The sequence below is a fragment of the Aythya fuligula genome, unplaced genomic scaffold (assembly GCF_009819795.1).
Source record: "Aythya fuligula isolate bAytFul2 unplaced genomic scaffold, bAytFul2.pri scaffold_50_arrow_ctg1, whole genome shotgun sequence".
Lineage (NCBI taxonomy): Eukaryota > Metazoa > Chordata > Aves > Anseriformes > Anatidae > Aythya > Aythya fuligula.
The window spans coordinates 104,547-126,974 of record NW_022473990.1 but is presented as its reverse complement, the minus strand read 5'-3'; the positions used below and the strand labels follow the sequence as shown (position 1 = coordinate 126,974).

The 22,428-nt window shown below is 49.8% G+C and overlaps 1 long non-coding RNA gene across 1 annotated transcript; it reads right to left on the bottom strand.

Moving 5' to 3' along the window:
• Positions 1-18,906: 18,906 nt before the first annotated feature.
• On the bottom strand, positions 18,907-20,542 carry LOC116501591. Its single transcript, XR_004254460.1, has 3 exons — positions 20,470-20,542; positions 19,609-19,740; positions 18,907-19,368 (listed from the first exon to the last, which is right to left on the bottom strand). It is a non-coding gene; the product is annotated as an uncharacterized LOC116501591 (long non-coding RNA).
• Between the last annotated feature and the right edge of the window lie 1,886 nt (positions 20,543-22,428).

Sequence of the window (22,428 nt, the reverse complement as noted above, 5' to 3'; positions counted from 1 at the left end):
TCGCCGTCCGCTGTCAGATGGATTTCTGTGAAGGGAGTGAGACTCTGATCAAAAACTGCTACAGGTTTCTGGGGCTCTTTGCCCACACGCGGACCCCGTGGATGGCTTCAGGTCCCGCCGTTTCCCTCCCTCTGCTCACCCCATCCCCAGACCCAGCCAGCAGCAGGGTTCAGCTCTGCCAGGCCCACCCACAAAGCCCCTCTCTTCCCACCCGGCCTGGAAACCAGCACCCAGCTGCAAACACACACTCTCCTCTCGGGCCAAGAGCAGCCTCCTGCTTTGTCAGTCCTTCTAAATGTTGCCAAATAACGTGTGTCTGCTGTGTCTGCGTGGCAACAGAAGGGAACTTGAGGGACTTGAGGCTAGCCATGGAGGAGTTCAAGGTGCTGCTTGGATCGAGCCAACCCCCGGCTCCAAACTGAGATCTCATTGGAGAGGCCCCACTGTCCCCAGTACTACTTGCCTCCAAGGCTTGAGCCCCCAAGGGAACAGGGATGTGGATCACCTCTGACAGCGTTCTTGCAGCTCCGGGCAATCAAAGCTCGGGTCACCTTGGACTGGGCGGCGGTGTTGGGAGCCTGGGTTTGAGCTCTGGCGACTGAAGATGCTCAGAGCTGGCCCCCTGGTCCATCGGTGTTCCAGAAATAGAGGTGTCGCTGGGCTCCCTGAGCAGTCTGGCTCTAATAGGATAAGGGCACAGCTCCACGTACTAAGGTTTGAACTTTGGCATTTTGTACTTCTTGGGCGGACTTGTTCTACTACCTGTAGGCATTCGCGGAGAGGGCCCGAATTGGAGCTTTGGTCGTTGCTGAAGCTCAAAGATGGCCCCCTGGTCGGTCTGTGTCCCAGAAGTAGAGGGGTCGCTGGGCTCCTTCGGCAGGCTGGCTCTACTATCTACAGGCAACGGCGTCGGGAGCCTGGGTTTGAGCTTCGCCATTTTGCCATTGGAAGAGCTGGCCCCCTGGTGTGTCAGTGTCCCAGAAGTAGAGGGGTCCTTGGAATTGGATGCTTCCTCCAGAAGAGATCGGCGTGACCCAGGGCACCACCACCCCGCCCCGATCTCACGGAGATACTTTGACGTTGCCATAGAGGCCCTGTCCCTAAGGACCGTCCTGGGAACTTGAGCTTTGGTGGTTGCAGATGCTCAGAGCTGGCCCCCTGGTCTGTCTCTGTCCCAGTAGGAGAGGCTTCGCTGGGCTCCTTTGGCAGGCTGGCTCTCTTACCTACAGGCGATGGTGTAGAGGGCCTGGGTTCAAGCTTTGGCATTTCCAGTTGTGAAGACCTGGCCCCTGCTCCGTCTGTGTCCCAGTAGTACAGGTGCTCGGGCTGGCTCTAATACCTACAGGCCACGCTGTAGGGAGCCTGGGTACGAGCTTTGGCAGTTGATGCTCAGAACTTGCCCCCTGCCGTGTCACTGTCCCAGCAGTAGAGGGCTTGGAATTGGATGCTTCCATCTTCGGGCGGTCTGGAAGCACGGACCAGAACCTCCCAGCCCGTAACTTCGGCAGTCTTTGGGAGCTGGAGCTCCCTCGCTGGAATCTGCCGCTGTCGTCGCTGGGCTCCTGAAGCAGGCTGCCCTCCGAGCTCGGCAGGGACAGCACGGACACGATGGGTGTTTCTAGCGGGCCTGGGGCTTTCTGAGATTCGGGGCGCTTCACTCGCTCCGTCACTGGCAGGGCTTCCAGGATGGATAGCTTCCTGACTTGAGGAGGGGCTTTTTGGCCCTTTGCTGCTTTTTGGCCCTTGCTCTTCTGCCGTTTTGCAGATTTTCGAGCCTTTGCCTGGCCCCGGTCTTGCGCCTGCTCTTTGGGTGCTGTTTCAGGCTCGTTTCGATTTCCTTCTGGGCTCTGTTTTGGGCGCAGTTTCTTCCTGCAGCTGGTTGCGCAAAAGCTCCTTTTTGGCAGGAGGCAGCTTGGGCATCACTGGCAGCCTGCCGAAAGGACAGAGCCAAAAGAATTCCTCCACCTGCACGACAGGAAGGGTGGCAGTTCAGGCCGTTTCTCTGGAATCGGGAAGGAGAGATGTCAGAAGAACATTTCCATGACTCTGCTGTAGCCGGGACACGCCAGGTGCTGAGGCCTCCTCCTGCGCTGTCCCAGGGGCCGCTGTGCTCCCCTCCCAGCCTCCATCTCTCCCAGCAGTCTAACGTGGTCCACCTGGTGCGAGCAGCTTGCTCCTTGCTGGCATCAGCCACCTGGGAGCTCCTCCTGCCCGAACATCTCGGTACCGCTGGCGCAGGACCCATCGCGCAGCCTCTTGTCGATGGCCGTGTCGCGGTGACATCGTGGTGACACGGGCAGTGCTGGCTGCTGCCCGCGGTGATGGCGGCACCAACAGGCTGCTGCCTGCCCAGGCACCTCTGTGCTGGGGGGAGGACATCAAAGAGTTGTAGGAATCGGAGGAGTCGCGGAATCGAGTCCTGATATTGGAGAAATTGGAATCATAGGAATAGAACCATGGAATGGTAGAAATGGCAGAACAGGAGAAATCCCAGAATCCTAGAATTAGAGACATCAGAGCAGCCTCAGAAGTGGAATCGTAGGTGGAGGGAGATTGGTGGGACCTGAGGGGGGGAGGGCGTGGAGCCATGGGGGACACTGGGACATATGGGACTGGGGGGACATTTGGACACGGAGGGGACGTGGGTTGGGGGGAAATGGGGACACAGGGGGGACATGGGGGGGACTTGGGGCTGGGGTGGGACATGGGATTTGGGGATGCCTAGACATGGTAGGGACAGCGGGGGCTCGAGGGGGACATGGAGGGGACGTATGGGAGTGGGGCGACATGGGGGGACATTGGGACATATGGGACTGGGGGAACGTGGGGTGTTTTGGTGGAGGGAGGTCTGCAGGAGGTCTTTGGGTTGTTTGGGGAGGCTTGTGGGGGGGCTTGAGAGGTTTGGGGGCTCCTGGTGGATTGTGGGGGGGAGCTGAGGGGGCCCTGGCAGGTTTCTGGAGGGAGTTTCGGGGTGTGTGGGAGTCTGGGGGGTGTTTAGGGGTGCCTGGGGGGGTTGAAGGCAGCCCCGTGGAGCAGGTGCTGGCCCTCTACTGGGGCACCACGGGCTGGGGGCCCGCCGGGGTGTGGGGGGGGGGGATGGGGAGGCGTGGGAGATGGGGGACATGCAGGGCACGTGGGGATAGGGGGGACGGGGGGACTTGGGGGGCAAGGGGACATGGGGGAATGTGGGGATGTGGGGGGGACGTGGGGATTTGGGGGGACATGGGTGGGACAGGGACACGGGAGCGTGGGTGGGGGAATGGGGACATGGGGGGAGCTGTGGACATGAGGGGACATGTGGGGACTGGGGGTACACGCGGGGACATGGGGAGGGCATGGGACATGTGGGGACATGGGGGACATTATGGGGACATGGGATGGGGGGCATGGAGGGAACGTGGAGGGGACATGGGGACACATGGGACTGGGGGGGCACAGGAGGACATTGGGGGTCCGTGGGGCCATATGGCATGGGGAGGCCATAAGGGAACGTATGGGGCCACGGGGAGGGTCTGTGGGGTAGGGGGGGATTCTATGGGGGTGGTGAGCACCTGGGGGGGCTTCTATGGGGTCGTGCACCCAGAGGGGATCTATGGGGTGGGGGGTGCACGGCCCCTCTATCGTGGTTCCGCTCGAGTGGGCAGCCGAGCTCCACCACAGCCGCTCTCTCCCTCCCCCTCCTCAAAGAGGAATGGGGAGAAAATATGATGAAAAGGGCTCAAAGTGGAGATAAGGACAAGGAGATCACGCAGTAATTCTTGTAACGGGCAAAACAGACTCGGCAGAAGGAGATAGGAAGAGTTATTGCTTATTACTAACAAGCTAGAGAAGTGAGAAACTGATTAAGGAGGCATTGGGGAGGCAAGGACAATCCCCAGACAAGGACTGTGTATTTCGAAACAAGACACTGGAACTCACGAGAAGGAAGCGGCAGGCGGACAGAGAAACAAATGGAAGGACTATAAAGCTCGAAACTGGACATTGCAATTCATGAGAAAGAGCCAACAAACGGAAGAATTAGCAACAGCCAGCTCTTGCAATTCAGAAACGTGCCAACTCAGCACAACCCTGACCAAAGGTGAAAAGTACACTGTGAGGAAGACTCGGCGTCTTCCTCCCAAAGACCCCTGCCCACAAGGCTTGGGAGGCTCGACGCAGGCGCAAGGTGCCAAAAGGCTAATTAGCATGAGAAGCCAGGGCAGGCGGGGATAGGGAATGAATACGTAGAGGCGCTTGTAGAATATTGATAGATTGATTGTAGAAATTCAAGACTGCTTTCCGCTTTGGGTATGCACGATAGCTGGAGAGATCCCCCGTGCATCCAGCGCTGCAATAAAGAATATACCACTTCAAGGAATTTCGGCTTCCATCTTTGAATCAAGCTGGCACCCCAGATGGGACAACCTCTCTGCCGGACCGCAGGACCCGCTGGGAACAGGACTCCCTATGGTACCCCCGGGATTTCCCAGAGGGACTCCTCGACTCACTGGATCACTGCGGAGGCAGACAAGGACCCCATCAGTGTAAGTGAGTATACTCTTTATTCTGGTTTGGTTGTCTGGTAGACCGGTCATCTGGAACTGTCTGTAGGTCGGAAGGAGATCTTCCGCAAGGCAGTGTTTGGAATATACTTTGTGGTTAGCACTGTAAGTATATGTTGGGGGACCGTAAGGGAGGAGCTCACTTTCAGGTCCATCTGGAATTGTGTTGCCTATTTCGGTTTTCTGACTCATGGAGTGTGGTATTTAACTCTGGTTATTGTTACTGTGATTTTGGCAATATTCTTGGTGATAATAGTAGGTTCGTGGCGTTGTTATAAGAAAGGTATCGTTACAGTGTCACATATTTCGGTTTTCTGACTTATCGCATGTGGAATTTGACTCTGATTATTGTTATTGTGATTTTGGCGATATTCCTGGTAATAGGAGTAGTTTCATGACATCGCTATTGAAAGATACCTGCGTGCTGCATTTTGTAAGTGATAAGTGTCTTCTGAAAGTGTGAACTGGGAAAATGGGAGGAAGGCAAACTGGTGGGATTTTAAAGAAAAGCACTTTAGGATGTGTTTTGAGTCATTGGAAGGATATTGGAGGATCTGCCGGTGGAAGCGTGAACAGGAAAACATTGATAAAATATTGTAATCAATGGTGGCCGCTTTATAAGCTGGAATGTGGAGAAAAGTGGCCCCTAAACAGAACTTTAATCTCTAATATTTTGCTACAGTTAATGTTGTTTTTGAGAAGGAGAACAGGATGAAATGGTGTATACTGATGTTGTTTCAGCACCTTGGTGGGAAAAGGTACGGAACTAAGTTGGCCCCTGACTGAGCTTTTGATGTTGGCATTAGGAAAGTACAGGCTGGAGAAAGATAAAGGAAGTGTTAAAAGGTTGTTGAAAGTGTTAAAGGTGTTTGAAGTTGAATGAGCAGGGAAAGAGGATGTAGGAATGTTAACAGTTCTGTCTCAGCCCGAGGCTGAGATCTCAAGGTCACGGGTGTTAGCCCTCTGGGGCAAAGGGATCATGATGGGTCCAAGAGAGTTGTCACGGAAACAGAAAAGCAGCTAACTCTTAAAACAACCTGAGTTCATGTGTGAGCTCAGATTGCCGATGGGACCGCTCAGGGAACTGCGGACAATTGCATTCCCCTGACCGACCCCCACTAAGACCCGAATCATCCCCAAAATTATGAACGGTTAAGTAAATACTAAAATCTGGATGAATTGGGAATTGAAAATATGCTTCCAACAAGGTCCAAAAGAAACTCCTATGGAATTTTTGAACCAACTCTGAAATGTCATAAAAACAAAACAAAACAAAAAAAGGGGTTTGGACCTGGCTTCGGAGGACAAATTGACTAGCCTTTTTCTAGGGTAATCACTGGTCCCTGATTTCAACAGGAATAACGGGGACCTGGGGAATCTACCCTAGCGGATCCTCCACTGGTTATAATGAAGCTAGGGGAGGAACAGAAGTGAAATTTCTTATTGATATGGGGCAACGTATTCAGTTCTAAATCAAGCATTAATGCCTTTACGGAATGATTATGTTAGGGTAAAAGGTGCAACCGAAAAGGCTTATTTTTGTCAACCTTTGAAGTACAAGTTAGGGAAACAATGGGGCATACACAGATCTTTTATATATGCCTAACTCCCCAGAGGCACTCTTAGGTAGAGATTTATTAGAGCACTTAGGAGCAGAAATTGTCTTTGAAAAAGGGAAAATGGAATTAAGAATAGGAGAAGAACAATTAATAAATGTGCTAAGCTTGGCAATAATACAAACTGAGCCTAAAAGTGAAATACCTTTAGAGATCACAGATCAAGTATATCCAGGAGTTTGGGCCACCGAAGTCCCTGGAAGAGCTAAAAATGTGACCTTAATAATTATTAAATTAAAGCCAGGAGAGAAACCCATTAAGGTTAAGCAATATCCTTTGCGGATAGAAGATAGGAAAGGAATGAAAGAGATAATTGATAAATTTTTACAGTATGGATTATTGATTGAATGCGAATCAAAATACAATACACCAATATTGCCAATTAAAAAGGCAGATGGAAAAAGCTATAGGCTAGTTCAGGATTTGAGGGCCATAAATAAAATCACCGAGGATATACATCCAGTAGTGGCAAACCCTTATACTTTGCTGACTAAATTAAAGCATAGTCAAGTCTGGTTTACCGTACTGGATTTAAAAAGACGCCTTCTTCTGCCTAGCCTTAGCCACAGAAAGACAAAACCTATTTGCCTTTGAATGGGAATACCCCGATTCAGGCAGAAAGACGCAGCTTACGTGGACAGTACTAACCTCAAGGATTCAAGAATAACCCCATTATTTTTGGAAACCAATTAGCAAGGGAACTCGAAACTTGGATGCCTCCGGACACTGAAGGTGCTTTGTTACAATAGGTAGATGATCTCTTGATAGCTACCGAGACTAAAGGGAGTTGTATTCAATGGACTATAAGTCTTCTTAATTTTCTGGGTTTAAATGCATATCGAGTCTCTCGACAGAAAGTCCAGCTGGATCAATAAAGCGTGACCTAGTTGGGATTTGAAATTTCGGGAGGACAACGAGAACTACGAACTGAACTGAACGTAAGAAAGTCACTTGCCGCACTCCAGAACCCCAAATGGTAAAGGAGCTATGAATCTTTTTAGGAATGACAGGTTGGTGTCGCCTTTGGATTTATAATTACGGACTAATGGTAAAGCCTCTATATGATTTGATAAAGATTAACCCGTCAAAGTTAGTCTGGACTGGAGAAGCACAAAAATTCTTTGAACAACTTAAACAAGAATTGATGATTTTAAAATATCAAGCAATATTAGTAGAACAAGATGATGTGGAAATTGTGGTCACTACCATCGTAAATCCAGCTTCTTTCCTTAGCCGAACTCTGGATGAACCCATCACCCACGATTGTAGAGAAACAATGGAGACTGTGTATCCTAATCGACGCGATCTTAAGGAAGAATCTTTAGAAGATGCTGACGAATCTTGGTATACTGAAGGAAGCAGCTTTGTGAAACAAGGACAACGTAAGGCAGGGTACGCCATTACAACCACTCAACAGGTAATCGAGTCCAAACCATTACCCCCTGGGACGTCCACCCAGAAAGCAGAGGTAATTGCTCTTACGTGAGCACTGGAACTAGCAGCGGGAAGGAAAATAAATAGTTGGACAGATTCTAAATATGCATTCGGCGTGGTACATGCTCATGGAGCGATTTGGAAAGAACGTGGATTGCTGACCGCTCAGGGAAAACAGATAAAACATGCTGAAGAATTTTTAAAATTGTTACAGGCAGTAAAACAACCAGAAAAGGTAGCTATCATGCATTGTTGGGGACACCAAAATTGCCGATTTTGAAATTGGAAATGGATTGGCAGATCAGGAGGCTAAGCGGGCAGCTGAAATAACTGAGGTGAAGGCATTGTCTTTGATACCAGATGGTAAAATCCAAGCTATATACATGAACCAAAAGCCAAATTATACCAAAGAAGACGTAAAATTAATTGAAGATTTGAAAGGTAAAATGAAACCAGATGGATGGGTATATGTAAAAGATAACCGCGTAATAATACCCTCTAATTTGACATGGCCCAGAGTTCTTACAGAACACAATAAAACACACTGGGGAGCTGACACATTGCATAAGAGCCTGAGTCAGACCTTAGTGGGACGAAATTTATATACAACGATAAAACAAGTAACTCAGCAATGTAGCATTTGTTTACACAATAACCCCAATACCAAGAAGAGGATAAAATTTGGAATAATTGGTAAAGGAAATTATCCGGGGCAACAGCGGCAAATTGATTTTTCAGAACCCCCTAGAAAAGGGGGGTATCGTTATTTACTGGTTCTGACTGACACGTTTTCAGGAAGGCCCGAAGCCTTTCCCTGTCGAACAAAGAAAGCAAGAGAAGTGGTTGAAGTCTTGGTAAATGAAATAATACCATGCTTTGTGTTGCAGGAAGCACGGCCGAAAGCACGACAGACACCAGTAGAGTCCGATCATGCTCCATTTTATTGCCCGAATAGCCTAACTTTTATAGTGAACTTAAGAGGGGCAGACAGTGATTCACACAAGATTATTGGTCAAAAGCACTCAGACAAACAACTACAAGAAAACAACCCCACCTGCAAGAAAACAACCCCCTTGTGATTAGCAGTCACGTAGACCTTGTCCTTGAAGCCCCATGCTGGTAACAATATTTTTCTAAATTCCTCACTTGGGCGATGTGGGAACACTGTCATGGGAACTTCTCAGTTGCCCTGGTAGCTTGGTTTGCTCAGCTGCAGCAAGCCATGGGATTTTTGCCGTTTCAAAAAATCCTTCAACAGCTTTGGGATTCCAGTAGCAATGTCTTCTGATAGAGGTTCACATTTTTGTGCACAAATGGTACAACAGATAAGTAAGATTCTAAAGGTAGATTGGCAACTACATACTGTACTGGCTCTGGCTGGAATGGTAACTTTCCCTGCAGCAGCCCATACAGTGCCATACTCTGCACTTGTAGCTGGAACAGCAGTGTTATCACACCAGTGTTGTGTCTCCTGCTGAGCAGTGCTGGCACAGCATCGGGCCTCTCTCTAACCCTCCTAGGGGGTGGGCAAAAAGGGAGAGGAGAAACATCACCAGGGCAGCTGACCTAAACCAACCAAAGGGATATTCCATACCAGGCGATGTCACACTCAGCAAGAAAAGGTGGAAACAGGCAGCAGAGCGGAGGGGTGGGCGCTCCTTGTGAAAACGTCGGTCCTCCTCCCGAACACCGGCTACGTGCGTTGAGGCCCTGCTTCAAGGACGCGCTCAAGCATCGCTCATTTGTGGGAAGTAGAGGTAAGTTCTGTCCTCTGCACTTCCACATAGCCTTCATTTGCTTTATTTGTTTGTTTTCCTTCCTTTATTTTTATTTCCCCTTTCCCCCTCCCTGTTCCCTTTCCCTTTACTTAAATTGTTTAGTTCATAATAATCTTTATTTAATTATTATAATTATTTCCCTTTAATTAAAGCGTCCTTATCTCAACCCGCGAGTCGTTCTTTGCTTTATTTCTCCCCCTCCTCATCTAAAGAGGGGGAGTGAGAGAGCGGTTGTGGGGTTTAGCTGCCCAGCACGGTAAAACCACAACACATACTCCTTATAGACCACAGACAAGTGGACAGGTAGAAAAAACGAACCATTTAGTTAAACAACAAGTAGCTAAAATTGGACAAGAAGCTAATTTGACATGGCCTCAATCCCTCCCTTTAGCATTACTTAGAATCAGAGTTAAACCTCGAATAAAAGAGAATTTGAGTCCCTTTGAAATCTTAGATGGAAGGCCGTATCAATTTCTATTTAGTGGAGAGGATCTAACGCAGTTGGGATCAGAATATTTATATGCTTATATAGCTGAACTTCAGAAACAATTAAGTACATCCATTTGTTTTAGGGAGCAGGGCTAGAGGGTTGGATCAAGCAAGCCACCCCTTTAAGCCCGGGGATTATGTCTATATAAAGACTTTTTCAGGACAACCCCTAGAGGAAAAATGGAATGGACCATATCAAGCGTTGCTGACAACTCACACTGCTATCAAGATTAGAGAACAAGCCGCTTGGATCCACCATTCCCGAGTGAAGAAAGCTCCAGAAGCCCCCTGCAAAGTAATGCCAGGTGACGATGAACTGAAACTGAAACTTAGTCGAACAAAACGAGGACATGACGGTCGGGAGTATTTGGGAATAGTTGGCAGAAATGGTGTTGCTAGAGTTGTTTTGTTTCTATGGCTTATAGTTGTAATTGTGATTCAGGAAGGTGCCTCTATGATAACAGAGAATGGTGAGTGGCCTTGGACCGCAGCCGTAACAACAGAGGAGAAGAGCATTAATGGAAAGTTAGCACTTATGGTCATCTGGTGAACAAATGGTAACCATTTCTATAAACCATCAGAATGGCGAAAATTAGGGGAAGAGTGGACACACCAAAGAAAACCACGGGGGCCGAAATTAAAATAGGGTGCCGAATGATTAATGGAACGACCCTCGAGAAAGTAACTGGGGATTTTAGTCTGGTAAATTTTACCTATGATCCCATTGTTAACATGGCTACTGCCTTCGTGCTTACTATACGTAATGCCACAGTTTATGTTATCCCCCCGATCATTGATTAAACCGTGAGAAGACAGTGCTCTGTCCTTCGGAGCACAGAACATGGGCACGGATGGAGAATGGGAAACGGCAGCCTGGAAATCTAGAGTCATGTGTTAGCCGGGAACAACAAGGAGTTATTGGTGAAAGCAATACAATTGATGCTCAGGAGGTATGCCTTGACACGGAGCAAGGTGTTTGCCACTTTGAAATTCATCCAAATCCTAGTCAAAAGACTGTGCTTGTGTATATTGGTCAAGGCTGTGCGTGTTTAAGAACTGCTTGTGATTTTGTAGAAGTAGATAAGGAGAACAGAACTCTCCGTAGCAAATCTCACGCTAACTTTTCTCTTTGTAACTGTCAGAACCGTTGGCTGTGACTTTCTCTATTTGGCACCAGGGGTATCCCACCAGCTGATCAAGTCTAACAACACAATGGATCGTAAGTTACTACAATTTTAAAAGGCATTCAGGAAAATGGAGAGAAGACTCTAATCACCGGCCATCATGAGACAAAGGAAGTAAGCAGAGTTTTGCAGAGAGTAAAACAAGACCCAAATCACAACTGATGGGATACACTCTTTGGATGGTCGCCAAAAATAGACGACATCTTGTGATCTGTCGACCTTCTGTTCTGTTGAAGCATCTTGTTAATTGAAACATCGCGCTGTCTGTCACCCTTCAGTTCTGCTGAAACTTGAGCTAACTTGAGCCAACTCGGCATTCCTGGAGCTAACTTGAGCCAAGTCGGCATTCCAGCGGCTTGGAAAACAACTGACTCAGCCCCCCCGGCTCCGCCCAAACACCCTCAGGGTCCCCCCCAAAGCCCACCAGCCTCCCCCCCAACACAAACCAGGGCCCCCCCTAAACACCTCAAGACTCATCCGCAACCCCCCCATGAGAAAATCCTCCAGAGCCCCTCTACCACTGCAAGGGCCCCTGACCAACATCCCCCGGCCACCCCGGCCCCCCCAACCCTTCACCAGAGCCTCCCCCCTCCCCAGACACCCATAACACCCCCCAGCACCCCCAAACTCCCTCCAGAAACCTGACAGGGCCCCCTCAGCTCCCCCCCACAATCCACCAGGAGCCCCCAAACCTCTCAAGCCCCCCCACAAGCCTCCCCAAACAACCCAAAGACCTCCTGCAGACCTCCCTCCACCAAAACACCCCACGTTCCCCCAGTCCCATATGTCCCAATGTCCCCCCATGTCGCCCCACTCCCATACGTCCCCTCCATGTCCCCCATATCCCCTCGAGCCCCCGCTGTCCCTACCACGTCTAGGCATCCCCAAATCCCACGTCCCACCCCAGCCCCACATCCCTCCCATGTGCCACCCATGTCCCCACGTGTCCCACGTCCCCCCAACCCACATCCCCTCCGTGTCCAAATGTCACCCCAGTCCCATACGTCCCAGTGTCCCCCATGGCTCCACGCATACTTTTTCTCTTGTGTCCCTTTTCCGCTATCCCTTTCTTGTAGGGTTAGGACTACATCATGCTTCCTAAGAGCTGCTTCCCTAGCTTCTCTATCCGCTAGGTTATTATTCCCTCTTATGTGGAAGCCAGTTCCCTTTTGATGTCCTCTGACATGTACCACAGCAATCTCCCTAGGCCCTCTCAACGCCTGCAATATTTGAGTAACTAAAGGTTGGTGAATCAGCCCTTTTCCCTGTGTGCCTGAGTCCCCTTTCTTCCCAAATTTTCCCAGATGGGTGGACTATTCCACAAGCATATTTAGAGTCTGTATAAATAGTGCCACTTTTTCCTTTCAATACTTCTAGGGCTCGTAATAATGCATAAAGTTCACGTGCTTGAGCGGACCAGGCAGCGCTGAGTGGTCCCGATTCTATTAGGACCATATCTCCATTTATGATGGCATACCCTGATCTTCTTTTTCCATCTACTACTTTGGATGATCCATCAATAAATAATTTTCCCCCTGTTTCTAATTCTGCCTCCTCGAGATCGGGTCGGATTTGGGTTGGCAATTCAATCGCTTCCATGCAGTTATGTTGTAGTTCTGTTAGGGGTTCCCCATATAGAAATTGGGCAGGACTCTGTGCAGCAGTTACTTTTAGTTCTAAATCAGGGGAGTGGATCAGGATGGCCTCATCCTTCAGCATCCTACTATCAGTTAACCATTTCTCAGCCTTTTGCTGGAGTACTCCCCTAACATTATGTGGAGTCTATATCTTCAGAGGTGCCCGAAAAGTGCCTTTTCTAGCTTCCTCAATCAGTAAGGCAGTAGCCACAATTGCCTGGAAGCACACTGGCCACCCCCTCCTCACAGGGTCTCATAGTTTGGAACAATATCCCACACGTTTCTTGATTCCTGCCCATTCTTGAGGTAGTACTCCATATGCAGTTTGGTTAGAAACATTTACAAATAAATAAAAGGGTCTTTCTAAATCTGGGAGGCTCAGCACTGGAGTTTCTATTAACGTTTTCTTGATCAACCTCAACTTTTCCTCATCTGCCTCATTCCACTTCATTTTTTTCTCCAGTCAATTTTTCATATAAAAACTTTGCCTTTTCACTAAACCCTTCAATCCAGGGCCTACAATATCCCAAGAGGCCCAGCAGTTGCCTCACTTCCTTCTTTGTTTTGGGTGATGACAGGGCTAAAATCCCAGATGCCCTGTCAGGATCCAATTTTTTCTTTCCTTGGCTAAGCCAATGTCCTAAGTACCCTATTTCCTTTTAGTGGTCCTCCGTGTCTCTTTTTCAGTCTCCCCACCTATTAATAGGTCATCCACATATTGCAACAATTTCACTTCCCCCTTTACCTCAAAAAGTTGAAACAATTTTTCTAAGGTTTGGCCAAATAAATTTGGCGATTCAGTAAATCCCTGAGGAAGTACAGTCCATCTAAGCTGTTGTCGCCTTCCTGTTTCGGGGTCTTCCCATTCAAAGGCAAAGTAATTCCGCGACCCTTCACTTAATGGGAAGGCCCAGAAAGCATCCTTCAAATCTATTACACTATACCATTTATGCTGAGGTGTTAGGTGGTTTACTAAAGTGTAGGGGTTAGCCACCACTGGAAATTTGGTTATGCTTCGCTGATTCACAGCCCTAAGATCCTGAACCAACCTATATGATCCATCAGCCTTTTTTACTGGCAAAATGGGGGTATTCTGTGGGGACATACACGGTTCCAGCATCCCCTTTTGGAGCAACCTGTCTATAACTGCTTTGAGTCTTTTCCCCTCCAATGGGATAGGATATTGCCTAATCCTTATTGGCTGTTGTGGATCCACTACTTCTACTACCAAGGGTTCCATATCTAATTTTCCTGAATCTCCCTCTTGATACCATACTTGTGGGTCTATTTCTCCCTCATCTTCTTGGGTTAGGGTATATAGCTGAATTTTTAGTTCTCCCCCCGGCTCTTGATTTCCAACCCTAATCTTAATAGTAAGTCCCTTCCTAACAGATTGTGCTCAGCCTCAGGCATCAGCAATAGGTCACTGAGACATAGAATCAGAGAAGAAACTATTTCTATATTTTCCAATAGAGGAACCTTGAAGGGCTCACCTTTTGCTCCTACTACCATGGTATTCCTCTTTCCTTCCTTAACCCCTTTTGGTAATTTTCTAATTGTTGATTTCTCCGCTCCAGTATCTACCAAAAATACACCTCTTCCCTCTGGGGACCTATCAATAATTTTATCAAGGGCTCACTCGATGTTCGGGTCCCAAAAGATATAGCCCCTGACACCCCTAGTCTTCCTTAAACATTTCTTCATCCTGTTTCTTTTTTTTTCCCCCTACTGTTCCTCTGCAGGTGCCCCTTTTTGCCACAATAGTAACAGATCGGGATTCTATCTTGCTGTCCTTTCCATTTAGCCATGGGTTCTCTTTCACCCTGGTTTTTTCCTGATCCTTTCCTGCTTTCCTGTCCACTTGGTTTTTGACATTCCCTTATTGCTGCCGTAAAAACATTTGCTTTTCCCTTCTGTTTTTCCCCATCTCTCCTCACACAGACCTTTTGTGCTTCCCTCAAGAATTCTTCTAATCCTTTTTCATGCCAATCATCAAGTTTCTCCAATTTCTTTCCGATGTCTTCCCAGGATTTTGCTACAAACTGGGTTCTCAACAGTGCCCCTCCTGCAGGGGAATCAGGATCTATCCCCGAGTACATCTGAAGGCTTTTTCTCAGCCTGTCTAACCCTTCAGTTGGAGATTCGTCTCTGCACTGACACTCATTAAAAGCTTTATTTATATTTTGTCCCCGTGGAACCGATTCCTTTATCCCTTGTAGCATTATGGTCCTAAGCTCCCTCATATTTTGCCTCCCCTGAGCAGCCTGATGATCCCACTTAGGGTTGGTATTTGGCCATTTCACATCCCCTGGAGGACCTCCCTGGTTTTGTCTTTCCCACAGTCTCATTCCTGCTTGCCTGATCATTCCTCTTTCTTCTCTAGTGAAGAGGATTCCTAACATGGACTGCATTTCTTCCCAGGTCTACGTGTTTGGACCTAGGAACTGGTCCAATCTTTCGGCAACTCCTAAAGGCTCATCTGAAAGGTTTCCCATTTCCTTCTTAAAATTTCTTACATCCGACGTCTTCAAAGGAACCACTACAAACCCTATTCCCCCCTGGTTCCCCCCAAGGGCTACCTCCCTCAAAGGGCAAAGGCCTCCTACATCATCAGTCCAGCCTCCCGTTTCACTTTCCTCCCTTTCTGTGGCCCATATCTTACTTCTAGTCCTTTGTGCAGGAGGAGAGGGATAGAGAACAGGGGCCACGGGCAATCGACTTTCAAAACGTGGCAGTTCTGGTTGCCATGAACAGGGAGGGGGTATATTATCCAGAGGTTCCCATTCTTCCTTTCCCCTGTCGGTTCTTGTATTTAAAGCGAGTATTTGTTTTGGGGGAAATGCGTTTGAGGCTCCTACCCATAGAGCCGCATCATCGCTTTCTTCTTGGTTAAAAGGCTCCTTGGAGTTAACATAGCCGTTTAATGCCTGACATACCCAATCCTCAAAGGATCCAAAAACTGGCCAAAAAACATGCGGCCTTAAAGGTTCCTTTGGCCATTTTATCACACAAAATTGAGCCATTTTCTCTTTATTTTTTCCTTTCCTCCATTCCCAAACATCCCAATATATTAACATTGTCCCTAATGGGCTCTCTGAGTCTCCCAGGTCAGAGAATCTACTTTCCCCCAGACCCATCCTGGAACCTTCAAGTAAGTTCTGAATCCCTGGAACCCTCTCAGAGGTTCCAAATCCCTGGAATCCTCTAAGAGGTTCCGAATCCCTGGAAGCTTCAAATAAGTTCCAAATCCCTGGAAACCTTAAAGAGGTTCTGAATCCCTAGCTGTGTTTGCGTAGAGGCGTCTTGCAAGTGGTTAACCCACCCACGAATTCCTGGACCGATCGCTTCGGTCCTTCACCGGCCGAGTCCCTCGCGGGAGATCAGAACCGTGCTTAGAAGACCTCCGCACTCACTTCAGAACTACGTTCCATCTCAGTCACACCCTTACACAGTCACACAGCCGAATCCCACCCAACCGAACGGTATACTCACAAATCCTCTTTGTTCGGGTCTTCGCGCGCAAGATTACGGGTCACTGATGGAGAGCTCTTTTTTTATTATTATTATTTTGTTACTTGCCTCTTATGTTCAAAATCTTGTTGAACTCTAGCGCCGCTATCGGCAAGGGCCACTAGATGGGGCACCTCCCTTTACCGGTCGCAGATCCAAAGTCCAAGATCACATCGGGGTCACCAATTTGTTATAAATGAAGTCTCAACTCTGAATTTAGTAGCATAAAAGAATATTTATAAAAGGCAAGTAAACAGCGCTGGGTGCACGGGGACTCTATGCTCTACCAACACGCACACGCACCCATCCAACTTCCCAAATCTATAGAGGACATTGCTGTTACATCATCTTTACAAGAAACCCCAGTATGCCTATACATACGGATATCCTATCCCCGCTTCATGTCAGAATTCTCTTTGTGGTGGTCCTTGTGGGTGAAAGGCTCACGGTTTCCCCATCACCATTAGCAACCTTTTGTTCCAGACTGCAGGAGCGGCTTCGACTGTCTCCTCTTCTTCTGCACATGCTCTGCCCACCACAAGGTTCCCGAAAGCAACAAAACGGGATTGCTTTTCCCACGTTCCGTTAACCCTTGAAATCACACTAATAATATTAGTATCATATAACATTCAACAATAAATGTTAACAGTTCTAACCAGCAACCCCCCCAGCAACTTCCATGCCTTAACAGTGGAGAAAACAAGCAACCCCAAACGGCAGGGCGTCGCCTCAATCACCCTTGTTTCCTCTAAACATTCCCAAATCTCCCCCTTCTTTATTAACATCAACCATTTTTCTGACACGAATTACCACTCCATATATAACAAGAACAAGGGTGGAAATCAGGTCTGACAGGGCGAGGGCATGCTGCAGTCAGAAAAGATGGCAGAATCAAATGGCGTCCGCTTAAGCCCATCAAACCACACCTTCAGAATAAAACTAAGGAAAACTGGGAGTTTCTGTTCACAGGACAGGATCATCGGACGACCCCGTAATCCGTATACCCCAGTGACAAGACAAGCCCAACAAGGATGGTTTGAATCATGGTTTAACCATTCACCGTGGTTAACCCCCCTGATATCTGCCTTAGTAGGGCCGATCGCAATGATCCTAACACTGATCTTTGGACCTTGTATACTAAACACGCTTGTGTCCTCTGTTAAAAGCCAGCTAGAGAAAGTTAACATCATGTTGGCAGAACACCAGCAACTGCTCAGAGTGTATTTACTCAGTGTTATCCCCAGTTATCCCAAGTTACACCCCATTATGACCAGTTACCCCCTAGTTTTCTCCTGTTTATTGTGCCTTATGCTTTTTATTCAAGCTACGATGTCTACGTCCGAAGATTGTTGTAAAGCATAGAACTAAGACAGGAGCAGAGTTTTTTTGATTGTTATATTTAAGCTAATTTAGTTACACATAGGGAGGGGGGAAATGTAGGTAGGTAGGGTCTGGCAGCCCAAAGATATCGCGCTGTACGGAAAGCTAGAGCCCCTCCCTTCATAGGCAATAGCGTGTAGTTTATGATGGAAGCAGACGCAAGTGTCGTTGTGAACCCAAGCTATATAACACTGTGCAACTCAGCAATAAACGCCATTTGCCATCGACCACATTGGCGTCCGTGAGCTGATGGCCCGAGCGGCCTGCGGTTGGTCGCCGTGCCGTTCCTGAACCAGGTCGCCACTGCCAATGAAGGCAACAAAGGAGCCCAGCGACGCCTCTGCTACTGGGACCCTGACAGACCAGGGGGCCAGCTCTTGCAAACGCAAAATGCCAAAGCTCAAACCCAGGCTACCGACGCCATCACCCCATCCACGGTGACCCGAGCTTTGATTGCCCGGAGCTGCAAGAACATCGTCAGAGGGTTCAGATTCCAACCTCTTGGCTTGGAGCTCCTGGCCAGCCTCTCGGGGTGGCCAAGAGCTGCGGTCCTGCTGGCTCCCGCTGCCCTGGGCTCCTCCAGGACCTAGTGGAGGCCAGGCAGAGGACATTTGCCATCTTCATGCTCATCCCCTGCAGGTCCCCCAGCTGATGGACATGGTGGTGTCCCCGGTGTCAGCCGTGGCCTCCCTGACCTTCTCTGACTGTGTCACCATCTTCCCCGAGTGAGCATCTTTGCGGCTGTGGCCGCTACTCGGGCTCGGTAGCATTTGCCCTTGCACCCATGAGTGCCCAGCCAGGGAGGTGGATGGGAAGCAACGCCTGCTTCCCATCGAGGCCTGGGCTTCTTTGTCGCCCACTTCCCAGGATGGTCCTTAAGGACAGTGACTCTATGGCAACGTCAAAGTGTCTCCGTGAGATCGGGGGCAGTGGTGGTGCCCTGGGTCACGCCGATCTCTTCTGGAGGAAGCATCCAATTCCAAGGACCCCTCTGCTTCTGGGACAGTGACACACCAGGGGGCCAGCTCTTCCAATGGCGAAATGCCAAAGCTCAAACCCAGGCTCCCAGTGCCGTGCCCTGTAGGTATTAGAGCCAGCCTGCCCAAGGCACCCAGCGACCCCTTGACTTCTGCGACACAAAGGGGCCACGTCTGCTCATCTTCAACCACCAAAGCTCGTACACAGGCTCTTCACACCGTTGCCTATAGGTATGAGCGCCAGCCTGCCAAAGGAGCCCAGCGACCCCTCTACTTCTGGGACACAGACCGCCCAAGGGGCCAGCTGTGTACATCTTCAACCACAAAAGCTCCTACCCAGGCCCCATACACGCTGTTGCCTATAGGTATTAGAGCCAAACCACCCAAGGAGCCAGGCGATGCCTCTACTACTGGGACACCGACACACCAGGGGGCCAGATCTGTGCATCAGCTGCCAAAGCTCAAACCAAGGGAGGGAAACGGCGGGACCTGAAGCCATCCACGGGGTCTGCGTGTGGGCAAAGAGCCCCAAAAACCTGTAGCAGTTTTTGCTCAGAGTCTCACTCCCTTCACAGAAATCCATCTGACAGAGGACGGCGAGACAGTGGAGGAAAACACAACGATGTTTCCAGCTGAGGGACCTTCTCCACGGCCTCCATGGCCAGGAACCTCCCCTTGCTGGGACAAGAGCTGGGAAGCTGCCCTCAGAGCAACGTGGAGAAAACCTGCACATCCCTGGAGGGGAAAGGAGAGGATGCGACGGCAGCTGGGGAGAAAAAGACAGCACCATTTCCATCCTGCTGGACGCTTTCACAACAGAACCTGCAAGTTAAAATGATTTTTCCAAGTGCTTCTGCTTGTCAAGTAAAATTCTGTACAGCAATTGCGGCACTTCAGACTCACTTGGGTTTGAGGGGGATTCTATTGCTCAAGAATTTCAACTTTTGATGGGAGAGCAGAGTGGGAGCAATTCGCTCAGACACCAAGCGATGGGAGAGAAGAAAGGACGAAATAGGCTCTTTCCTCTAGGAAATAGGAAAGGGGTGTTTAGAGCTGGCTTACCTGAACCATGGCTGAAGGACCGGAGCCCAGTCTCTTGCTCTCCACGTGCTGCTGCCTCAGCACCACGGAGGAGATGGGCATCTGGTTTTGGGGGGGTGTGCGCGTGTCTACCTTCTGGGGACAACTTCCAGGCTGCAAAACATTTAAGAAGTCAACCTAAGATTTCCCCTGGGGGGCAGAGGGCGCAAGATGGCTCCGTATCAAGTTCGCCAGCGCTGGGGCTGTGGCTCCAGTGCCAGAATGTGCTTGTGTATATTGGTCAAGGCTGTGCGTGTTTAAGAACTGCTTGTGATTTTGTAGAAGTAGATAAGGAGAACAGAACTCTCCATAGCAAATCTCACGCTAACTTTTCTCTTTGTAACTGTCAGAACCGTTGGCTGTGACTTTCTCTATTTGGCACCAGGGGTATCCCACCAGCCGATCAAGTCTAACAACACAATGGATCGTAAGTTACTACAATTTTAAAAGGCATTCAGGAAAATGGAGAGAAGACTCTAATCACCGGCCATCATGAGACAAAGGAAGTAAGCAGAGTTTTGCAGAGAGTAAAACAAGACCCAAATCACAACTGATGGGATACACTCTGGATGGTCGCCAACTGCAACTGGGATTTTGAACACCTCGAGACACCCAAGTATTGTTTTATTCCTATTAGTTGGTGTAAGTTTAATACTGTCTTTTGTATTGCTTGTTCGGAATTGGAAGTTGTTACAACGCACGTCCATGTTAGCTTCCTCCACAAACGTGCATGGCAAGCTATGGGGAACATATCATAAAGACCGGGAAGACAAATTTTCGTACTAAGTAAAAGAATTTACTAGATTGTCCAGAAAAGGGGGGAATGCCGTTGTATAAACTCACTTTAGGATAGAGTAAATCTTGTGGTTATAATAATGAGGACAAAATTGACGACATCTTGTGATCTGTCGACCCTCTCTTCTGTTGAGGCATCTTGTTATTAGAAACATCGCGCTGTCTGTCGCCCTTCAGTTCTGCTGGAACTTGAGCTAACTTGAGCCAAGTCGGCATTCCTGTGGCTTGGAAAACAACTGACTCAGCCCCCCCCAGCTCCGCCCAAACACCCTCAGGGTTCCCCCCAACACCTCAAGTCCCCATCCACAACACCCCCACAAGAAAATCCTCCAGAGCCCCGCCAAACACCCCCCGGCCACCCCATCCCCCAAAACCCTTCACCAGAGTCTCCACCCCCCCAGACACCCATAACACCCCCCTGCACCCCCAAACTCCCTCCAGAAACCTGACAGGGCCCCCTCAGCTCCCCCCCACAATCCACCAGGAGTCCCCAATCCTCTCAAGCCCCCCCACAAGCCTCCCCAAACAACCCAAAGACCTCCTGCAGACCTCCCTCCACCAAAACACCCCACGTTCCCCCAGTCCCGTATGTCCCAATGTCCCCCCATGTCGCCCCACTCCCATACGTCCCCTCCATGTCCCCTCGAGCCCCCGCTGTCCCTACCACGTCTAGGCATCCCCAAATCCCATGTCCCACCCCAGCCCCAAGTCCCCCCCATGTCCCCCCTGTGTCCCCATTTCCCCCCAACCCACGTCCCCTCCGTGTCCAAATGTCCCCCCAGTCCCATATGTCCCAGTGTCCCCCACGGCTCCACGCCCTCCCCCCCTCAGGTCCCACCAATCTCCCTCCACCTACGATTCCACTTCTGAGGCTGCTCTGATGTCTCTAATTCTAGGATTCTGGGATTTCTCCTATTCTGCCATTTCTGCCATTCCGCGATTCTGTTCCTATGATTCCAGTTTCTCCAATTTTAGGACTCGATTGCGCGACTCCTCCGATTCCTCCGACTCTTTGATGTCCTCCCCCCAGCACAGAGGGGCCTGGGCAGGCAGCAGCCTGTTGGTGCCGCCGTCACCGCGGGCAGCAGCCAGCACTGCCCGTGTCACCACGATGTCACCGCGACACGGCCATCGACAAGAGGCTGCGCGATGGGTCCTGCGCCAGCGGTACCGAGATGTTCGGGCAGGAGGAGCTCCCAGGTGGCTGATGCCAGCAAGGAGCAAGCTGCTCGCACCAGGTGGACCACGTTAGACTGCTGGGAGAACAGTGCTATGGAGCACGTCTCTGCGATATGAGGCGTCAGTGACCAAGGTGCGAGCACCCCCAGCACTACAGGAGCGCGGCTGAGCCCCGTCTGGGGCTTTCTGTGGGGAGGACCTGGCTCTGTGGTCAACTCGGGGGGTCTCCGTTTGGGGACGGAGATGTGACGGCTCTTTTCCTCTGCCACCAAAACACGGGGGTGGGGGTGCTGGAAGGCTGGCAGCCACCAGAAGCAGCATGTGACCTGATTTTCCTTGCCTTCCAGAGCGATCTTCTATCTGGGATGCTGTGTCAGCCTACATCCGGGAGCACCTCCAGCTGCGCCAGGTGGGTTGGCACCTACGTCGCCCTTGTTCCCCACCCCAAAAGCAGGAAACTCACCCCAAAAGGCCCCACCAAGAGACCAATAGGTATCGCACAAGTGCGGTGTTGCTTCTGGTAGGTTGGTGTGGTATCTCAGGGCTCACCCCAGTTGCTGGGAGCCCCTGGGTCCCCTCAGCCTGGCTCCCAACAGCGGGAAGTGCACAGCAGGGCCCGAAGCACCGTTCCTGGATGAGACCACCTCCGGCTGATCCTTAACCTTCGGCCCTTCCGTTCTCTGCCACTTGCAGGGCGTCCGAATTCCCACTCTTGTCTGCTTTGCCGTTGTTTCTAAACGGGTCGAGGTTGGGAACAAGTCCCTTACGGTGCAGTGGCCCACGTTCCGCCTGGCCAGGAGCCTCATCGTTGCCCACAGCCTCACAGCC